The 20,302-nt window shown below is 37.4% G+C and overlaps 1 protein-coding gene across 2 annotated transcripts in view; it reads right to left on the reverse strand.

The window, feature by feature from the left end:
* Positions 1 to 20,302, reverse strand: part of LOC124306911 (RING finger protein 17) — a 108,195-nt gene that overhangs the window by 46,377 nt on the left and 41,516 nt on the right. The window lies entirely within an intron of this gene.

The following is a 20,302-nucleotide window of genomic DNA, read 5'->3' on the forward strand; positions in this document are numbered from 1 at the left end:
CAAACGTGTTGAACTCTTTGGAAATAGGAGAGTGCAGTTCGCTATTGTCCTATTAATTTTATCAAAGTATTCGAACTTTTCGAGGTATTTCACAAAAGTTTCCATTTTCGGACTTCACTACTTTATTCGAATGAACGTTAGAACGTTTTGTTGCTAATTCTGGCTGTCAGCTTCAGCCTCGTATCAGGTTTAACGGGAGTTTGATTTGTTTCATACTTTTAACGAGTGTTTCCAAAATTTCATCGTAGTGGATGAGAAATTGTACAAAACCAAATAAAAAAAAAACTTAAAAAAATAAAACAACACCATTGTTCTCAGATAGAATGGTGATTTTTGCTACATTATCCGGCTTGCGGTTTACTGCACTTTTTTTTTTCTTTCTTTCTTTTCGTTTTTCCAATACACATGTAATCGGCTTCGTACTTCCGTCTACAAGTCTTGATAAAAAAAAATTCGTGCGTCGATCTCCTTTCAAAAATCACAAGCAACGTCGAATCGTAAAGTCTGACGAACGAAGTTTAAAAATTCAGAGAACTTGATAGCGCAATTTTACATAATTATCGCTGCACAATTATGTAAGACAAATCGTAATGAAATGTAAACTACCGGATGGATCGAGTTTTTCTCCATATTTACTCATTCAATACCTTTTACAGAATGTATTCAATAACCTAACGAGTAGAAGAAAAAAAAAAATAAACCAACAACGTCGTGCGAATAGCGAGAATATGTAGTCTCGATTCGATTCGTCTTGCTTCACTTCACCGGCATCTTTTCAATCTTTGATTTCGTCATATATTTCTTTCAGCTTTATACGCATCGAGACGAGTTTGCACTCACATACCGTCATCCGTAACTAATCGTTGATCACCGTGACCGGAGAACGGCATGAAGATTTCTTACTTTTTTCTTTACCTTACTTTTTGTCCGTTTAAACAGAACATCGCGAACGCGTGCAAACTGTTGACAGTCGCGTCGTTCAGTAGTTTATACCTATTGCCAAGGAGATGTCGAGGCCGTACGATTTCCGTTCGCGACGTCCGCGATATTCGACCTGGAATCTCGCCTTTTACCACCGACAGCGGTGCACGGAGAACGTGGAGAACGTCCCTTGAGTGGCTTAACGGACTATACGCAATATTGAATATATCGGATAGGTACACGTAGGCAAGGCATACGGTAATTGTATGCAGAAATCATGCGTGCCGGATCGAAAGTGGAACGAGATGAGCGAGAAAGAAAAGGAAGAGAAAAAAATATTAACTTTTTTTCTGCGGTTACAGTCATTGCACGTAATTAACTGTATACGGGGCATTCCGTGATATCTCGATCGAGATTGACTTTTGCAACTATTTTTTTTTTTTTTTTTTCTCGTACGAAAGTCAAAGTACACGACGAAAAACGCAATCGCAATTTTTTAAAAGAATTTTTCTACCCAGCGTATGTGAAGAGTATAATTAAAAAATTTGAAAACAAAACTCACTTTATAAAGTCTGGAAAAAATTTTTTTACACCTGTTGGAAAATGGATATTTCATAACTTCGAAAGATGAAATAGAAAAATGAAAAAAAAAAGACAATTATTATTACTCGATTGCATCTTTGACATAAGAATGAACATAAAAGCTAATTGTAATATGAACTGAAAAATATCTATTTAGAGATGTTTAATCGTCTATTAAACCGTGTGTCAAATTTTCGTTCAATATTAGTTTAGCATTTATACTGACAAGAGTCGGAGTTTCAAATTCGACCTGTAAAGGTAAAACTCGATGCGAAGTTGAAAACTACTTAGTATGGAAAATATTTTCACACATCGGGTGAAATTTGACCGACCAACGAAACGGATTGACATCTCTAAATTGGCTCGGTGAAGTTGTATTTATTTTCAATTATTCATTGTTTTCTCTTCTTTTTTCTCTGTACATCGTACATCTCTCCTTCGTTTGGTTGTAAAAAATGATTTTTGGTTCCAACTTTTTTTTTCTTTTTATTTCAACAATACCGATACGCGCATATACTTTTTGTTGCATAAATATGGGAGGTCGAATTTCGTTATACATGTAATTGAAAATCCCTGCAATAAATTTCGCTTCGGTCTGATATTCGTATTTCGTTGTTATTTCCAGCAGATGTGTATTCGGTAAAGCTGGAATCGGCGTAAAAGAAAGTTTTACGCGAGTCGAGGAATCTGAACTAACATAAGTGGGACGCGTTACAAATGCATATTACAGGAACTGAGTCGTATGGGGGTAAAATATAATATAAAATAACGACACTGATGAATAGTTTAATAATAAAAACCCGGATTCAACGCATATTTCGTGAGAGAATTTTTTTTTTTTTGTTTCTCGTTCTCGTCATTCTACGCGGCTCGTGTGTTATTACACACATTTTACACTTACCTATAATCGGCATTTACGACTGCGGAATATCGTACGTACATAGAGACGTGTCTCCGCACGTAGAGAAGCTCGTGAAAACCAAAATCAACCAACACGCTGCTCTAATAAAAGCCGAATAAAACAGCGAGTATTACGATCACGCCCGGTTTCAGCTACAGCTGATGACAGTTTTTGAATAACGTACATTTTATGCGTGCAATGCGGAGCTTGCGGCACGATTCTGACAACAGCAGGACGAGTATGTTATACACGTACCTGCCTGGTTCATAGATCGATATTATAAAATATTCCGGCGAATGTGAAGAATCAAAATTATGCATTTTATAGCTATATTACATATATTACAGTACGCGTTTTTATCGAAGTACATGCTGATAACGGGGAGTCAGCATTTTTCGAGGAGAAAAAGCAAGATAGGTACGTTAAATTCATTAAGAATGACCAAAAATTAATCGACTCGACTATTTTCCCTCGCAATCTGTTCTTCTTTTTTATCAATATCAATATATATGGTTAGAGTAACAATTGTTATCATTGTCTGACTTACCCGAGTACCTGTTTGAAATAACGAGTAAAAAATAAGTGATTATTTTCACCTGAAATTGAATAATATTTCTAACGAAACGATAAATTATCAACAAAACTTTTCCGCCAATTAAGACCACGTACTGAAATTGTCGAGGGGAAAAAAAAAAAAATAAAAAATAAGAGCACCAACAACGCGATAATCGACGAATCGATTAATTCTTACCCACGCAATCGAGTCGCGTTCGATTGTTTTTTCGTACTCGGTACATCGATGCATCGATTACTTTTAGCCGCAGAGGTACGACGATGACCACGGGACGCGCAAACGCAAAGACCAATTCAATGCGAGGGTGTGAAATGGAAGCGAGGGGGTGAACATGGCACGGCGACAGAGAAGGAGAGAGAGAGAGAGAAAGAGAGAGAGAGAGAGGAGCGCGTTTCCAAAATTTAATGGGTGTCGGATGGCCGCTGCAAGCACGGGAGGCGCAGGGCTCGGACCGCAGCAAAGAGTCGGGCATAGCTGGTTCATAAATAGAGGATCGCGTTGATTATACACCGCCTGGTCCTGCAGCAAGCCGCGCTATCTGCACTCCGCACACGTCCGTCAAACAACCCGATCGTAAAATCCTTTCAGCACTTCAACCGGGCCGCGACACCCGGCTCTGTATTATTTGGCAAAATTTTACCTCTCGCCGATCGGACCTGCGCTTGCAATTTCACACCCTTTCGATGGATCGAATTAATCGTCGAATCGACCGGGCGAAAGATCGCGTCCTTCTGATCCTCCTCCTCCTCCCCCTCCTCCTCCTCCTCAATTTTAAACGAGATCCATATCTTGTAATACGGTCGAGGATTCACCTTGATATACTCGTTTCAGCGCGATTGATTAAAACCGACCTCGAAATATATTCCCTGCTGGCAGATGTGCGCGCGTGTGGATGGTTAGAAAAATAACGGAAGAGAAGAGTCAAGGAACCGAAGACACCGATCGTTTCGATAGCTTTTAGATCACGGTCATCTTTCGCTGCGAACAACATCGTTAGCGCGCGTTGAATGATTTACTACCGTGGAAGATTTGAGAAAAAAAAAAGGAAAAAAAAATAATTTTTTTAGCAAACACACACGCACGCACACACATATATATATATACACGGATATACCGTGAAACGACCGCGTCTCCGTTTTCTGATTGACACTCTCTGCAACTCTCGAATGCGTGTTCTTGATTTCGGCAGAAGATTGAATTGGATATGCGCGGAATAAAAAGAAAAACAAAGAAGAAAAAGAAGGGGGGAAAAAAAGCGATAAGATTTCGAGATAACAGTCCTACTTACAAAGAGTATCTGATTGATTTACTCGCAACGAGTGTAATCGCAGGTAGAGTCTTGGTTAATTCTGAATTCCAATTAATATCGTACTGAAAAACATTTGGAAAAGACTCTTGAGATAACCTCGAATATTGCATACAATCAGTTGTAGCAATTCGGTATTTTCAAAATGATACTTTATTTCCGATACACGACGTTGTCGCGTGCAGTTTATACCACCAACAGACAAACTCTGTGCACGGCGAATGGATATATCGTCGATTTTCCGCAACTTCCGGAGAGTGCAGCACCGCAGAGAGGAAGTCACGACCCTGTGTATCGGGCATTCCATGTCAAATCGACCGATGATTTTCCTTAAAAAAAAAATTTTGATTCGTTTCACGATTTTTTATACGATTCTCCGAGCTCGCAAAAGCGCTCTTAAATATTTTGCAAATTTTTTCCTCCAACCATCAAATTTTTATCATTATTCGAACCCATCTGAAAATCGGCCTTTTTTAAAAATCTCGGTAAATATCCAGAAATATAATTTTTCATTCCAATCATTTTAACATCCGTCCTACTATGAAACGATTTTCTTAATCTCTTTTTTTCTTAGCACTATAAACATTTTGAACAAACGAGATCCCATGTTTCAATGTTTCGAAAATTCTCGAAAAATTCTGTGTTCTTGCGTCAAAAGATTCCGACTTGAACACAGAGTTTTGGTCATTTATTAAGAATTTTTGAAACGTTGAAACATGGTATTGCATTTGTTGGAAGTGTTTAAACTGCGGGTGTAAAAATGATCGTAATGAAAAATAGGATTTCTTTTGGATTTTTTGTAAACTTTCAGACAAGTCCGAATAATCATAAAGAATTAACGGTTGTAGGTAAAAAGTATTTAAAAAATTGAAGAGTGCGTTGTTTGAGATCGGCAAACTGTATTAAAAAATCGTGAAGCGAATCAAAATTGTGAGTAAAATCATCGGTTGATTTCACATGGAAAGCCCCATATACATATGCATACGTATACAATAGACTCCGTCCCTACCACCTCAATATTTTCTTCTTTATTTCTCTCTCTCTTTTTTTTTTGAATAAATTATAGCAATCGATATTGCATCGCGTGCAAACCGTTCACCTTCACCTCGACTCGCTGTAGGCATGTAACAAATGTCAGATGTAACACATTGAATGTCGTCACGTTAATACCCATGTATGTAACATGCGTACACCAACTGTACGCCGAAGAGTAAATAGTCCCAAAGTTAAATTTCCCACAAAATAAATTTCATAAAAACCAGGACTCGGATAAATACGTATGGACTTGAAAAACTAGAAACCATGAAAAACAGAAACTATATTTTCTGACTCCAAACATCTATACCTCACATACAAAAACCAAATAAGTAATGCAAATGATGAAAATAAAAAGTACGTATCGACACATTAATCCGGGCCCTAGTAAAAAAACAGACAGGGATGAAAAATGGACGAAACCAACAAAAGGATCGCGTCTGCAGCCCGAATCGCAGTATTCGCTGATGCAGGTATAATATTATATTTCGGTTATTTCCGTGCCTGTACGATATCCGCGAATGTTCGGCCGTTGCAGAATCGCGGATCTTTTTTCAAGGACTGTACGCGATGCAGCCCTGCAGGAGTCACGGTTTCGAGTGGCCGTGCGATTACCCGAGTGCAGTATGAAGTATGCGATTACACGAAATTGAGAGAGTACGAAATAGTGCGGGGGTGCGGCAATTCCGAGCCTGGTGCTCCGCTGCACCTTGGCAGTGAGTGTAAGCAATACCTGCACACCGTGGAACTTGGAGACAGCAAACGTCACCAGAGCCGAGCTCTATCGACTTGCTGGCAATTTGTTTTATCAGTAGGGTAACGTGAAACTTATTGCACGGAACGGAACGGCGTGAATTCGCAAATAGAGAGAGAGAGAGAGAGAGAGAGAGAGAGAGAGGGAGAGGGAGAGGGAGGAAGAAGCCGTCGCTCTGCGCGTGTATTACGTAACTTCTGATGAAAAGAAGTTTGCTCAAGAGAGTGGAAAACGCTTCGCGTTACGATCTTCGCCTGCGCTGCGTATTAGATTCTAACTCGAGAAAGAGGAAAAAGGAGGAGAAGGAAATCTTCGCCAACATTCCAAAAACATACTCAACTCCATTACGCTCCTGCAACCGGCGCACGAGCCGTGCATCCGCCTCAAGATTCCTCAAAGTCACTTAAGCTAAGCCTGTCTTACGTATTCTACTTAAATTCCACGCGCGATCTTGTAACTCGATCGATTTTTTCCTGCACTATACGAACGGTGTGCAATATTGATTTTGTTTTTTAACGATTTTCCAGAGACACGTATACCGCGTATTGAATAATTGTCATGGTGTACGAAGCAGGGTTAAAATTTTTTGGTAAATCGATTGCAGCTATTTATTTTATAAAATTATTTTCACTTGCGAGGAAAAAGAGGCAAAAAATAAAAAAACTACTCCTGAAACATGTTCAATATATCTCAAAATCGTCCAAAAAGTGTTTCTTCGATCAAATAAAGACATTTTGTCTCAATATTTTCGTATTATTGTTTTGTTATAATACCTGCATTACCTATATTTTATACATCGATGTAAAAATTACGTAAATATACGTTTGTAAGAATAAAGTTTAAATTGTCCGAAAGCGCGTACAGTCGAAATTTCATTTATATCTACATTGTTCAAGTTTTCATGAAACGTACAGAATTTTCTGACATCTTTTGCAGATGTTAAGGTAATTTACTCGGTTTAAATTTTGGGGTAAGCGTGTAGATCAAATTTTTAAAGAAATTCTCCGGGGTACATCCGGTTTTCATTTGGCCCCGACAACTTTCGCAGGGAAGCCAGTTTTTATTTCTTCCACAAGTTTCTTCCAAGCAGGCGATATTGTACTCGCTCATGCCTCACGTACGCCTCGTAGATACAGCTGTACTCTGGCTTTAGAATCGTTCCGCGTGGTTGTGTGTTGGATTTTATTTCTTCGACTATTGAATTTTCCTCTCAACTGAAATTCAACGTTGCACGCGTTTGACGCAAGACTATATCGGTCTCGTTATTTTTATCGTTTCTTATTCGTCAAATTTCACACATCAAGATGCAACGATTTTCCATCGATTTTAATAATTCGAAATCTTGTTTCCTCTCCCCTTTAAAACTCCGGAAGAAATTAATTTGCGATTTTTCACCTTGGCATCCCCTGAAAAGTTTGTTCAGGTTAAAAGAAAGATTGTGTCGAAAGATGAGCGTCGTTTCACGTTATACGTTTTTTACATTTCTTTGAATATATGAAGCGTCGGCAATAAAATAAAAAAAAAAAAATTTCATTCCTTGCAGCAATCATATCAGTCTACGTCACAAAGAAGACCCAGACTTGTAATATCAAGTCTCCAGTTGATGTTTGAGAAGTGGATCCGACCACTTTTTCATTATCAATTCAATCTCATAAGACAGTTATGATTTAATATGAAATTATAATTTACGAAAATAAGATTCCCGGATGATACATCGTTGTGTTATGGATCGCGATCTTTCGGTTGAATATAAATGTCGGTAAAGACATAATAATTGAAATGCTACGACGTGTTTCTACAGGAATTCAAAAAATTGCGAAAAATCAATTAACCGCGATCTTCCACGTAAGATAGAACCTTAATTTTTTCACAGAATCTTTCTTTCAACCTTAAAAATTTTTCAAAGATGTCCCATAGTGAAAAATTGTAAATAATTTTTTCTGAAACGCCCTGGTTTACGTCCTCAGCATCGATACCCGCTCCCAAAAATTCGTCCTAAAAACAGAATAAAATATCCTTCTTCCTACCGCGACGTTCCAATTATGCTACAATAACAATCATTTTCACTTTCTCGTAATTAGTATCTTCAAAAATTTTCCAACCTTTCACCAGGGTGTAAAAATTGAATACTTTACCCTAAAGTAAAACATTATAAACACGTATATTTATACAATAAAAGCAGCAGATCGCGAATGCGGCAACCGCGAATCGCAATTCCTTTCCATGCAACTAGGTTTCCGGGCGGATGAGGTCCTCCCCCTCCCTCCTCCTCCTCCGCCTCCACCACCTCTTCCTCATCCTTCGCCTCCCTTCCGCCCCCGTTTCTCGGTAAGGATGTTAAGTTGGGATTCAGGATACACGAACGAACGTCGGTTTAACGCCACCCGATACGCCGCTTCGTGGCGGCTCTCCCGGTTTTATGTACACACCTAGCCGAAGAGCATGATGTAATTCGAGGGTGGCAAGGGGATGAAGGGGTAGGGGGGGGGGGGGGGCGGTAAAGAATCTCCAGGGGAATTTCTAAACGAAAGCATAACGTAACTTTTACAACTTGGAATAAAATTTAAGCTTCATCCTACCTGGTCTGCTATCCCCGTCATAATACCTACGTGCATGCATTCTGCAGAGCATGAGGGAAGAACCTTTTTCTTTCACGCTGCATATAATGTGCAAGGTATTTTTATCACACGAACACACCCAAGATTTACCTAGAAATTCGCTGCTTCTTAAGTTTTCGAAATTTTCAAGTATTTTGCTCAATCGGGGAAAAATCGTTCGTCAACAACTGGATAATACAACGGCGAGTGAAAGAGGGACGGAAAAGAATCTTTATAAAAATTGAAATCCATGCGTCAACTGGAATTATACATTTATATTCTATCTGTTGAAAGGAACAATTGTTGTCCACGTTTTTTTTTACATCCGCTATTTGCGAGAACAAAGATTTTTTTTTTTTTTTAGAAAATAGATTCTCATTATCGCACAATTATACATACTCAGTGATCGAATCACCAATTTCACTGAAAACCTGACCAGTTCTATGCGGTGAATGAATTCGATACAGCGAAACAAGTTTAAGTAATCTAAATCACGCCCGCGAAATTCATTCTTCGATTGAATGCACGTAATTTCTTTTATCCATGGGTAGAAAGAACCGGGAAAAGAGTTGGAAAACAAAATCGGAAACTATTTGCGAAGTAACGAATTGGCGACGTGCGAGATTGATTTCGTCAAGTGTAATAATCTTGGCGATATTCGGAGAAGAATAATGATTGTGACACTATTCGAGAGTAATTTGTTAAACGACCGGACACAAAGGATGGATAAATGGATTGAAGGGTGCTTTAAACACCGTTGAAATTACGGCGGTAAACGACCCTTGTTCCCGTTGCCGTAATATATTGATTTCGAAAAGCGTCCACACCTCTCGGATGGAATATTATCGCCTCATACCTTGTGTATAAGGGGAATGCCGTGCAAATTCGACCAACGTCCGACCCTCGCCATTTCTGATTTTTTTTAAAAAAATCGCTGCAACCGTCCCGACTCTGAAACGGTACCCTAAATTTTTTCAGATTTTTTGTGAAACTGCTCAATTATTTATAAATATTTAAAGTGATTTTGAAAGGGACCTTTTTTAAAACTCTCAACAAATTCTCAAAAACTGTATTTTCTCACGTGTCTCTTTGGCACATTTAACTTTGTTTTTTCATCAACTTCGTAACGAAACCGGTTTATAAATGTTCAAAGTAAAAAACAAAAGTTTTACGAATTTTAAAAAAGGTTCTTTTCAAAATCACTTTAAACGTTTACACATAACTGAGCAGTTGAATGAAAAATCTGACAAAATTCAGGGCACCGTTACAGATTTGGTACAATTGGAAAAAATCTTTTCAACACAATGAAAAATGATAGAATTCAGACGTTGGTTGGGTTCGCATGAAATTCTCCATAAATATTTCCATACCCTTTGTATAAATATTATATGTATAATTGTATACGTACGTAACATAACGACGAAACAAATGCAGATAACCGCTGACGCGCAAAATTTTCCTCCAAACGATGAAAACAGTTATTGGCATTTGACGGTTTGGTATATGTAATTTATTTTGCGGTCATCGTCGAAAATTCCCATTTGACACAGAGGATTACTAGCTACCCGTACCAAGATAGGAAGTGAGGGAAGGAAAATTTCATGATCGAAATACGATCGACCACCGATTCGTCGGTCTTTGTTCGTCAACGGCATTAGAGAGAGAATCTTAAAAACCCAACAAAACGAACGGATTAACGTACAAGAAGTCGTCTGACCCTCAAAATCAACGACTCGATGCGGTTCGGCGCAATGTCGAAAACAACAACATGCACCACCGAAATCCGGGTTAGCGAGAGAAAGAAAAACAGGAAACATTAGCTGACAGAGTCTGACACGCATCCGGAAACAGGTGTAACCAAAGTCTGGAAGCAAATCTGAGCTCAGCTCGTAGAGAGAAATCCGTGCCAACAAAATAATTCAACTCATTCCGCGTCGCTGTGTTGCAGTTTCTAGGCCAGGCGGTACGTTAAGGTTGTTACACACGTTATGTTAGACGTATTTGGTTATGGAAATGCAGGCAAAGTTTTGACGTCGTGATGGAAAGAAAAAAAAAATATATATATATATGTACATACACACATATACGCAAATTTTTTGTAGAAAAAAAAATACCACTCAAGTTTGTCCTAATTTTTATACCGTATGTCAAACGAAATAAAAATAGTTTACCTTTGAAATACTCTTTTTTATTATATATCGTATCGTACAGGATTTATGTAGGAGGAAATCCGCCGCAGTATAATTCAATCGTTCGTATATGTGATGCAATAAAAACGGAAGAGGAGGTAAATGTTAAAATAGGTGATATTTTCTTGCGAACCGATCCGAGCGATAATGTTACCAAGGATTCGTCGGCGACACGGAATATGGATTAGAAATAATATATTCCGAGTCAATTTGAAATTTGGCCGTAGATATATGGATCGGCATGGCATTTCGTTCCGATGACGAAGTATATTAGTATTCTGAATAAATTCCAGAACGGACGTCGTGGTTTTCGCTCGAGAAAAAAAAAAAAAAAAAAAAAAAAAAAATGAGCGGAGAGAAGGTCAATCAAGACTTGGCAAATTTTGCTGGGATATAAGTTATTTGCCTGCAAACATTCCTACGGAAATATACCGAGAGATAAATCTTTGGCCAAACTGCATAATCCCTGCAGCAACAACTAATAATTACTAAAAATAATCGATTCTTTTTCCTCACAATCGATTTTTGTTTTTACTCCAATGAACGACCCGATGCAACATCAATTTATGTGATTAAAGTTTCAATTATTATCATTGTTTTACTTACCGAGTACCTGTTATTACATTACGTACTGAAATTTACGAAATTTTGGTTTCACATTTTTACCTACAATTTTTACCGATTCAATCGAGCCGTGTCCGATTATTTCTTTGTACACGATTGATCGATGCATCGATCATTTTCAACTCAGTGGGCATAGGTAGCAAATCAAGCCGAGTGTCGGAGATGACCGAACGATTCGAACGTTATACCTTATCCTGTAGAAGACTGCTGGTAGCGTTCCTGCGATTCACCCTCTCCCTTCATCGAACCCTCGTTACTTCAATTAACGCTCGTTACAATTTCGTTAACAGTCGACGAGCAGACTGCTGCGACGCCGAGGTGCGAATGACAGTTACAAATTACCGCATACACGGTGGATCCAGCGGCCGCAGTCGCATGCGGAAAAGCCGCGAATTACGATTCTTCCGTTCCATATCCTGTCCGTTATTACAATTTTCATGCCGCAGGTCTGCGATATTGTTAATTATTCGCCTTAGTCATATTTACGGTAGCCGCATCGCGTGCAGGGCGTTTCCCATGATTGTTTGTAACGTAAGATTAGCTATATAAACTCTATCCGTATATAATATCGATGAAGAAGAAAAAATTATATTCGAAGTGTAAATGCAATCGATAATGGGTACATAATATGATCGAGAAAATGATTGAAAAAGTTTATAACTGTTCGGAGCGTCGATTATTGTCAAATAATTAATATGTTCGCTATTTACGGATCGGTTGATGAATTAATTATTGATGGATTTTGAACCGATTCGACGATATTAATTAATTAATGAATTAATCGAGGAGCGAGACACGCGTGCGAGGAATATAATTCCGTGAAATCCAATCCAGGAGTATACGTGCGGAAGTTGAGTGAATGTGTAAGGTACGAGACATGGAAATAATGAAAGATAAAGGTACGACACGTTTTTACCTCAGGACGCGCGTGTTTCGCCTTTCACTCGTGAAGTTCGATGGTATAATGGATATACGTACCCACTTATTTTCTTATATTACGAACAGTGCTGTGGGAAGAGACGCGGGTGTTACGTTAACGTCGGTAGAAGAAAGAGAAGGGAAAAGAAAAGGAAAAGGAGATGAAAAGAGGAAAAAAAAAAACCTGGCAAAAGATGAACGAGAAAAAGAAGAGGATGTATCAATTTGTATACCTGCATGGTAGAAAAATGAAGGTATTACCAAGGATTGAAATTGAGCCAAACTTTCCACGACGTAACAATTTTGTGGCGTTGATTCGTTCTGCCGTCGACAAATTGATTGTTGTTCTATCGAAAATAGGAAGAGGAGAAAAAAAAATTAAAAATTACCAACGTTATTACTGTACGCAACATTGCGTTGAGCGCAGTTACGACTCGAATAAAATTCTGAGACAAAATTTAACAATTCAGAAATAGACTCGAGAATTAGTTTTAGAAAAAAACGATGGAGGATGTGGGAGAAATTCTTGAATCAAAAAATGTAAAACAATATGCAATCTCTGAGGCTTGTGTCGTAATGTTTTTTCAATCATTCTTCATTTTACTTGCACGAACATTCCTGATTCAAGCACGCTGAGCTTAAAATTACACGTTAAAATTTGTTCCGGAATCAACTGGATCCCGTGTCAGTGACTAGGACAATGAGAAAAATATTCTTCCGTTTGCTTGTTCATAAGTTTATAGGTACCGTTGAATAATAGGGTAATAATATCCAGAGCTGATATAAGTGAACAGGCAAATAAACCCGTCGAATTCAGAGTAATTACAAAATAGCTTCGGTATGTTAAACGCATACGGTGTGTAAACAATACACATATACATATATAAATATATTTATACATATAAAAAATAGGAGCGGACGAAAGCGTAAGCGGAACAAGTGAAACCTGTGGATTCTAGCCTGTAAGACGTTCTTCCTCGTGTCGTGCGGTAACTACAAATGCATATACCTGTGTACGAGATGTAAATTATGTATATAATACACGCAAAGTACACATGCACGTGGTATACGCATAATAATAATAATGACAACAACATCAACCGCCTGTAACCTTAATTAGATAAGATAATTAAAATATTATTGCACCGCAATGCTTTCACCCGAAGCGTTCGCACTTTTGCAGACCAATTACAGATCGATATATATTATATATTACAGTAAGCAGACGCGTGTATTATTATTGCTGCGAATCGATTAGGTTTAGGTTAGGACAGTAAATTTTATTTATCTTCTTTCAAATCCAAACATACGTTATACAATCAAGTGAAAAATAAAGGTGGCAAAAGAAGGATTCAAAAAGTGCAACTGAGGCTGATCTTGTTTATTTATAAATCAATTTTTTGAAAAGTTCCTGCTGTCGAAAAGATGAAAAAGAAATCTCTTCAAAACAATGACCATCGACTAAAATGAGATAGAAATTATTACAAAAAACGTTTATCGAAAAAGTTTATACCGTAATACGTTCAATTCTATTAAAACAAATAAATAAAAAAAGAAGTGAAAAAATCGGGGCCAACTCGTAAGTATTTTTCTTTCCTTCACGCTCAACGATGCAGAACTGTCATTAATCATCACGATATCGCGTATAATGTACACTTATACGCAATAGAAGTAATCGTGCGTTGACAGAAACGTCCATCATCCGCATATTTATACATGCATTTGAAATAACTGCCTGTATTACGTATTGTACTGTATAAATACAAGGAAGTGGTTCTCTAATAAGAGCGGAGATAAATTGTCAATGATGGTGATGGTGATGATGATAATAATAACAATGACGACATGCCAACAGGTACAATAAGAAGCAATCGATTCGTTTTACGATGAACCTCGCGTTAAACTAATGACACATCTCCTTCGTTAATTCTGAGAAAAGAGACTAAGTAATTAAACAAGTAAATAAAGGTTAAAATAACGAAGCCAATGTAATTGCAACGCAATTAAAGCAGGTCGTTTATTACATGGATCAGAATAAAATTGAGAGGAATTTTTATTGAAAATTAGTATCAGAGCACAAATTCCGATTGCTATCGTTTCATTTCACCATGCAAGTTACATATCGCAGTATAAATATCTATACATACGAGGCATTCCACCCTAAACCGACCTACGTACGAACCTAACCACAGGCAATTATTTATTTTTATTTTCGAAGTACGGTGTAGAGTGTACAAAAAAGATCATCTTTCGTCGAGTTTCTAATTTTTTCGACCACTGGTTTGATTTTTACTGCTCCGAAAAATTCGAAAATCTAACTTTCGAACGAATAGCCCCGATAACAAATTCTTTGCTAACAAATGATAATTTTCTCAAACAAGAATGGAAGCGGGCAAGCTTTTGGTTTAGAAGCTAGAGGCGAAAACAAGTAGTTGAAAAGTGAAAAAAAATCGAATTGAATATAAATTTACATTACATTTGTTTTTACTTTATTTCTTTAGTTTTTTTTCATACATTCGTATGCGTACATAGATATATATACGTGTGTGCGTGTGTGTGTGTATCGAAGATCGAGAAAGGAGATCTAGAACCCGAGCGTTGCATTCCGTAATGCCGCACCCGCAATTTACTCAACGATTATTTATGCCCAGGATGAGTTTCGAGATATTCTCGAATTGGATGTGTCAGGTATAATAAATAATCGTGTAACGGAATCCCCGACACAAGCGATTATTATCAACGTTACATTATCATATGGCAGAACGCATTAAAATCGAACGAAATTTAAATTCATGGGCGGATGATCTTGGATCGTAAGGTTATGCAACGATAACATTAAGGCCTGATTCTCGGACTGTTCTTTCCGTTCCGATGTCGTGATTGGAATTTAAATTGGCGTCGAAATTTCGTCAGTAAGAGGAAAAAAATAAAAAAAAGGAAAAAAAAAATGACGTCTCGTTATTTTTATTTCTCCTTATCACTACCGGTTATATTATAATTTTAACGAAAAATTTGAGATCTATTTGGCACGCTGAAATACGGAATCATTTGGCAAAGTTATTAAAACGAGATCGTAATACGCGGCACGTTCATCGATTACGTAACCAAACAAGAATCTCGATTACTTTCCATTCGGTGGGACGTTCCGAGTTTAAATGAAATCCGCGAACAACGTCGCATGTTTCTATAATATACGAGAATTCGGGATAAAGCCGGGGGCGAAATTCTTACAATCCGAACCATCTCGTTCACATAATTTATAGACCGCTTAGCCTGCCAACCGAGCTATGCAGATGTCATTTATTACGATTACGAGGTGACGAAACGTCTTTTAAACAAATAATGTCACCGCAATCGGACGACGTTTCGTCCCTGACTCAATTTAAACTATTTCTTCTCATTGTGTAAGTAATATCTTTTTCTTTTTTTTTTTTTTTTCCTCTCTCCCAAATAATATACTCTCCATTCATACTTCGATACTTGTTGTTAGGTGTGCATGAATTAAATTTATCAAGCCGAATAATCAGTCGATTATAATTAATTCAAAGGGGCGCATTAAAGAATGTCAACTTTCGGAATATAACATCGTCCAACTATTTACACTACTTGTTGCATTCGTAAACTCTGTATTACGTGTACGCGAATCATAATGTTACCGCGAAATGTAGCTCATAATTAGGCTGAAATTATTAACGTTATCGTAACGAAACATCAGGAGAAAAAATCGTCATTGCGTAATTTTGGAATAACTTTTAAAGATTTGGTGTTTCAAAATAAGAATATATCTTTTTTGTCATCATGGTTTACTAAATTTTGGACATCGCTAAAGGTGCGGAGTAAATATTTTTCCTAAACCTGCATGGTAAAGTATTACAGTAACGTTACTAACTTCATCTTCATGGTTCATAAACCTAAATTCCCAGCGCGTACAATATAACAAATAAAGCATAAGCACACATCTGATATCTTTTCACACGTTGTTAAATAAAAAAAAAAAATCATTTCCTCTTTCCAGCGTTAAATTCTTCGACTAGAATAATTCGATATGCCTCTACAACGATAAGCATCTTAAAGACACGGAAATGTTCTGTACGTAAATGATTCTATCTGCAGTATAATGCATTCTCAAAGTTTTTTAACCCGTTTCTTTTTTTTTTTTTTTTTTTTTATCGAAGAATGGTATCCGTCGTTTCTTCGCCGTCGGGATAGAAAACGAGAATGAGAGAGAAAAAAAAAATTACGGCGTCGTTTCAACGACGACGCAAACGTTGTAACGGTGTCGCTTAGAACTTGGTAAAGATAATTTACATCCGTTATACGGGAATAATTCAGTCGATAGTGCAAAGAGCGGATGGAATTGTTCTAAAAGGAAAGTCGCGGAAGAAAGAGAAAATAGATATAGACTTTCTTTAACTTTGTCTTTTTTTTTTTATTATTGTTATTTATATATTTTTTTGTACTTTTCTACGAATACGCTCAAAAAATCACCCAACAAATTGAAAACCATTCCATGTTTTTACCGATCAGAGGGGGAAAGAGAGGAATAAGAAAACATTCTTCAATGGAATTTGAAATGAGTTTCCCCCCCCCCCAATAAATGTGCAATAAATTGTTTGAAAACCTTAAAATAAAAAAAAAATCGACGTTGTCAGGCATTTTGGCCAAGTTCGCGCGAACAGAAGGCAGATTTTGAAATACATCCCACGCTGATATCGTAATCCGTACGTTTGGCAAAAACGGAAGTCGTCATGCATGCAGAGCGAAAAAAGCGGCGAGAGCATTGCCAAGATCAAACACAATGAATGAACTTCTCTGCGAAACGACCTTTGCCCATTGTTAAATATAATATGATACAACTGCAATAAGGAGAAAGTCTATTCGGCATTGCCGGCGTATTTTGTACTCGCGGTGTATTAAAAGCGTTGCATATTACGAAACAAACGGGGAGAGTGTGGTGGATTAGTTCGACACAAAAATTGACGATGCCGCGGACAACAAATCGAGAGCATCGGGAGCGGGGAAAAGTAGTTTTTTCATCATTAACGAATGCCGAAAGTATAACGCCAGGGAATTCAACTTGAGAACGCGGTGTACAATTTCTTATAGTACGGGTCAAGAAGTAAGGTTTGACCATGTTCTAAAAAGTTTGAAGTTAATTAATTAGTCCGAAAAACAAAAAGAAAACAAAAATTCAATCTCCCGCGAAAGAAATTTTTTCGCATCGTTGTACGGAATATTTGGCGAAATATTTTTCATTTGTTCCGAAAATAAAAAGAAATTAAAACGCTCTCGGTATAATAAAAAATTGTAAAAGGACGTGTGTTCTTTTTGTTATTTTTAATAAACTGATTCCGATGTTGGAAAACCGTAGTATATAATTAAGTTATTTTGTAACAAACGACAAGAGGCGAATTGAAAATGTTGCATAATTGAGGAGATCAGAGAAGTGCGATCGCATTCAACAAACCGAGGATACTGGTCGCGGAAAAGGTGGTCTGTCCCCGTGAACGAGGATAGGGATGATACCGCGAACCGAGACACAACTGCGGATAGAGCCATGCTAATAGAGTCGCCGCGGTTCTCCTCCCTGGCAGCCGGTAATTATCCCCGAAGCGTGTGAGTGTACCGAGAGACAGTTTACGACAAGCTGAGAGAGGCGACTACTCTGGCTGGCTGCTCGTTGAAACGGCAAGAACTGCAAGACCGAAGGTGCATAAGAGGTGCGGAGAGCGAAACTCTACTCCTTTCAACCAGGTGCCGTAGCTCCGACATCCACATCCACATCCACAGCCACAGCCACAGCCACGACTCGACCTGGCTACAGTCACAAATAATACCGACACCGTCAGAATTTGTCAGACAAAGTGGAGAAGGAGGAGGAGGAGGAGGAGGAGGTGGTTTGTGATATTCCGCGAAGCCACTAATTAAACTCTCTTCCATGTCACTGCGGACTCTCTTATTTTCCCCTAAATACAGAGAAAAAAAACTTCATTTATCGTTACGGTTGGTAAAAAAATTCCGCTCAATTCGATATATTATACATATAATATATTATCGATGAAATAACAAGAAACTAACGACTGTTTAGTGTTTAGTCTAATTAAACTTGTCAATAATACATTTTACGGTTACCGTAACACTGAATTTGTTTTCTTTAGTTTGCCACATTTATCCAATAAAACAAGACCGTGACATGAATTATTTATTGTTTCAGAGATGGAAGAAAATATAGTAGAAATGGACGTACTAGAATTTCTCGTTACAGGTACAAGACTCGAGTCATTTAGTATCCACAATTAGAAATTCTGGTTTTTCTGTTACGGTGAAAAAGTAAAAACGGTCGAATACCGTGTATGGTAACCACAATTATATGAAAAATTCCACTCGTTGTAGAATTGAAAAAAAAAAAGGATAATGATGCATTATGTATATACGTATATACGTATATACATATATATATAATAATAATAATAACAACAACAACGAAGATAAAGAAAGGAGAAGAAAGAAGAAGAAAGGAAAAGCACACGGCTCGTACGACCTGCGTATAAAACGTACGGTATATAACCTCCTGTAATTGCTTGTGCAACGGTTTGAAAATTATAAACACGCCTACACCAAAGTATCACATGTCTCAACGCTTTACGCTTCAAATCTCACGTTGGATTCTCTTTTACGCCGCAGCTACGCGGTATGTATAAAGAGTGTTGTTACAATCCAGCTCACTTTTATGCTCGTACCTACTTCTCACACGTCTCGTTTTACCTTATTTTACATTCAGGCGAAGGTCGTCGTCGTCGCCATTTTCGCGTCATATCGAAAACGCGTACATTTCAATCCCGTTTCTATCCTATAACCGATTAATCAACCTCGGTTAAAATTAATGTTTTCTGTTAGTTTACCGATATTTTAGAAATTTAGCAGATCGGAGTTGCTAACGTTTAACGTAACGAAATATTGAAAAGAAGATCATCGAAGGAGTTCGGTTTCGAAAGAATCTGAACATGCGCTCTTTACTTATTTAAAAAATATTAATTACATAATCACTCGATTTCAAACAATTATCCTATAGTTGCGAAATGATGATTTCTTTCTAAAATTGAACCGTTAGTAATAACGTTACGAACTTCGATTTCTAATTGCGTTGTAACAATTTCCTGCTTCTTATATCGGGGTTTGATAATTCAAACTTAATATTTTATCAACAATAATTTTTCCAACTATTGTTAAAACGTAAAACAAATCATAATAATACAATTTTTTCTCTCACCTGCAAAACTGCTACTAATTGAATGAAAAATGATGTCAAACTGACTACCATCGACACTTCAATTCTCAACTCCTCGATTATACAAAAATCTACGCAATGCCAAAGATCAGAAGATTATACTATAAAACTCCACGTAAGATTTCATCTCGAGTGTCGTACCAAATATCATTTCTGTTTTGCTCCAAGTCTGGATATAAAAAAAAAAAAAAAAAAAAAATTCTCCCATCAAGAAGCCGGATATAAAAATTCGTGTACCTTACATTAAATTCTGCATTTTGTACGTTATTAGTTCGATGTATACGCGCAATATTGGAGGAAGCAATCACCGCCCCGTAAAGCACAGAGAGGTGAAGTCTGACGAACATTTTATATCCAACATCAGGTAATGTCGTGTAATAATAATAATAATAATAATAATAATAATAATAATAATGATAATGATAACAACCGCAACGACATATAATATAAAATTGCGGCGCGGTGTATAAGCTCAACGTCCGATGCAAACTCGGTCCCCTTTGCGACAAAATAACGTGATTGAAATTGATAATTTATTCCCTCTCTCGTCTCAAAGACTGTAAGCTTTAAGACGAAAATATATTTCCCAGATTAAACGGTTGAACCGCTGTTT

Source organism: Neodiprion virginianus, chromosome 1 (assembly GCF_021901495.1).
Source record: "Neodiprion virginianus isolate iyNeoVirg1 chromosome 1, iyNeoVirg1.1, whole genome shotgun sequence".
In the NCBI taxonomy this organism is placed as follows: Eukaryota; Metazoa; Arthropoda; class Insecta; order Hymenoptera; family Diprionidae; genus Neodiprion; species Neodiprion virginianus.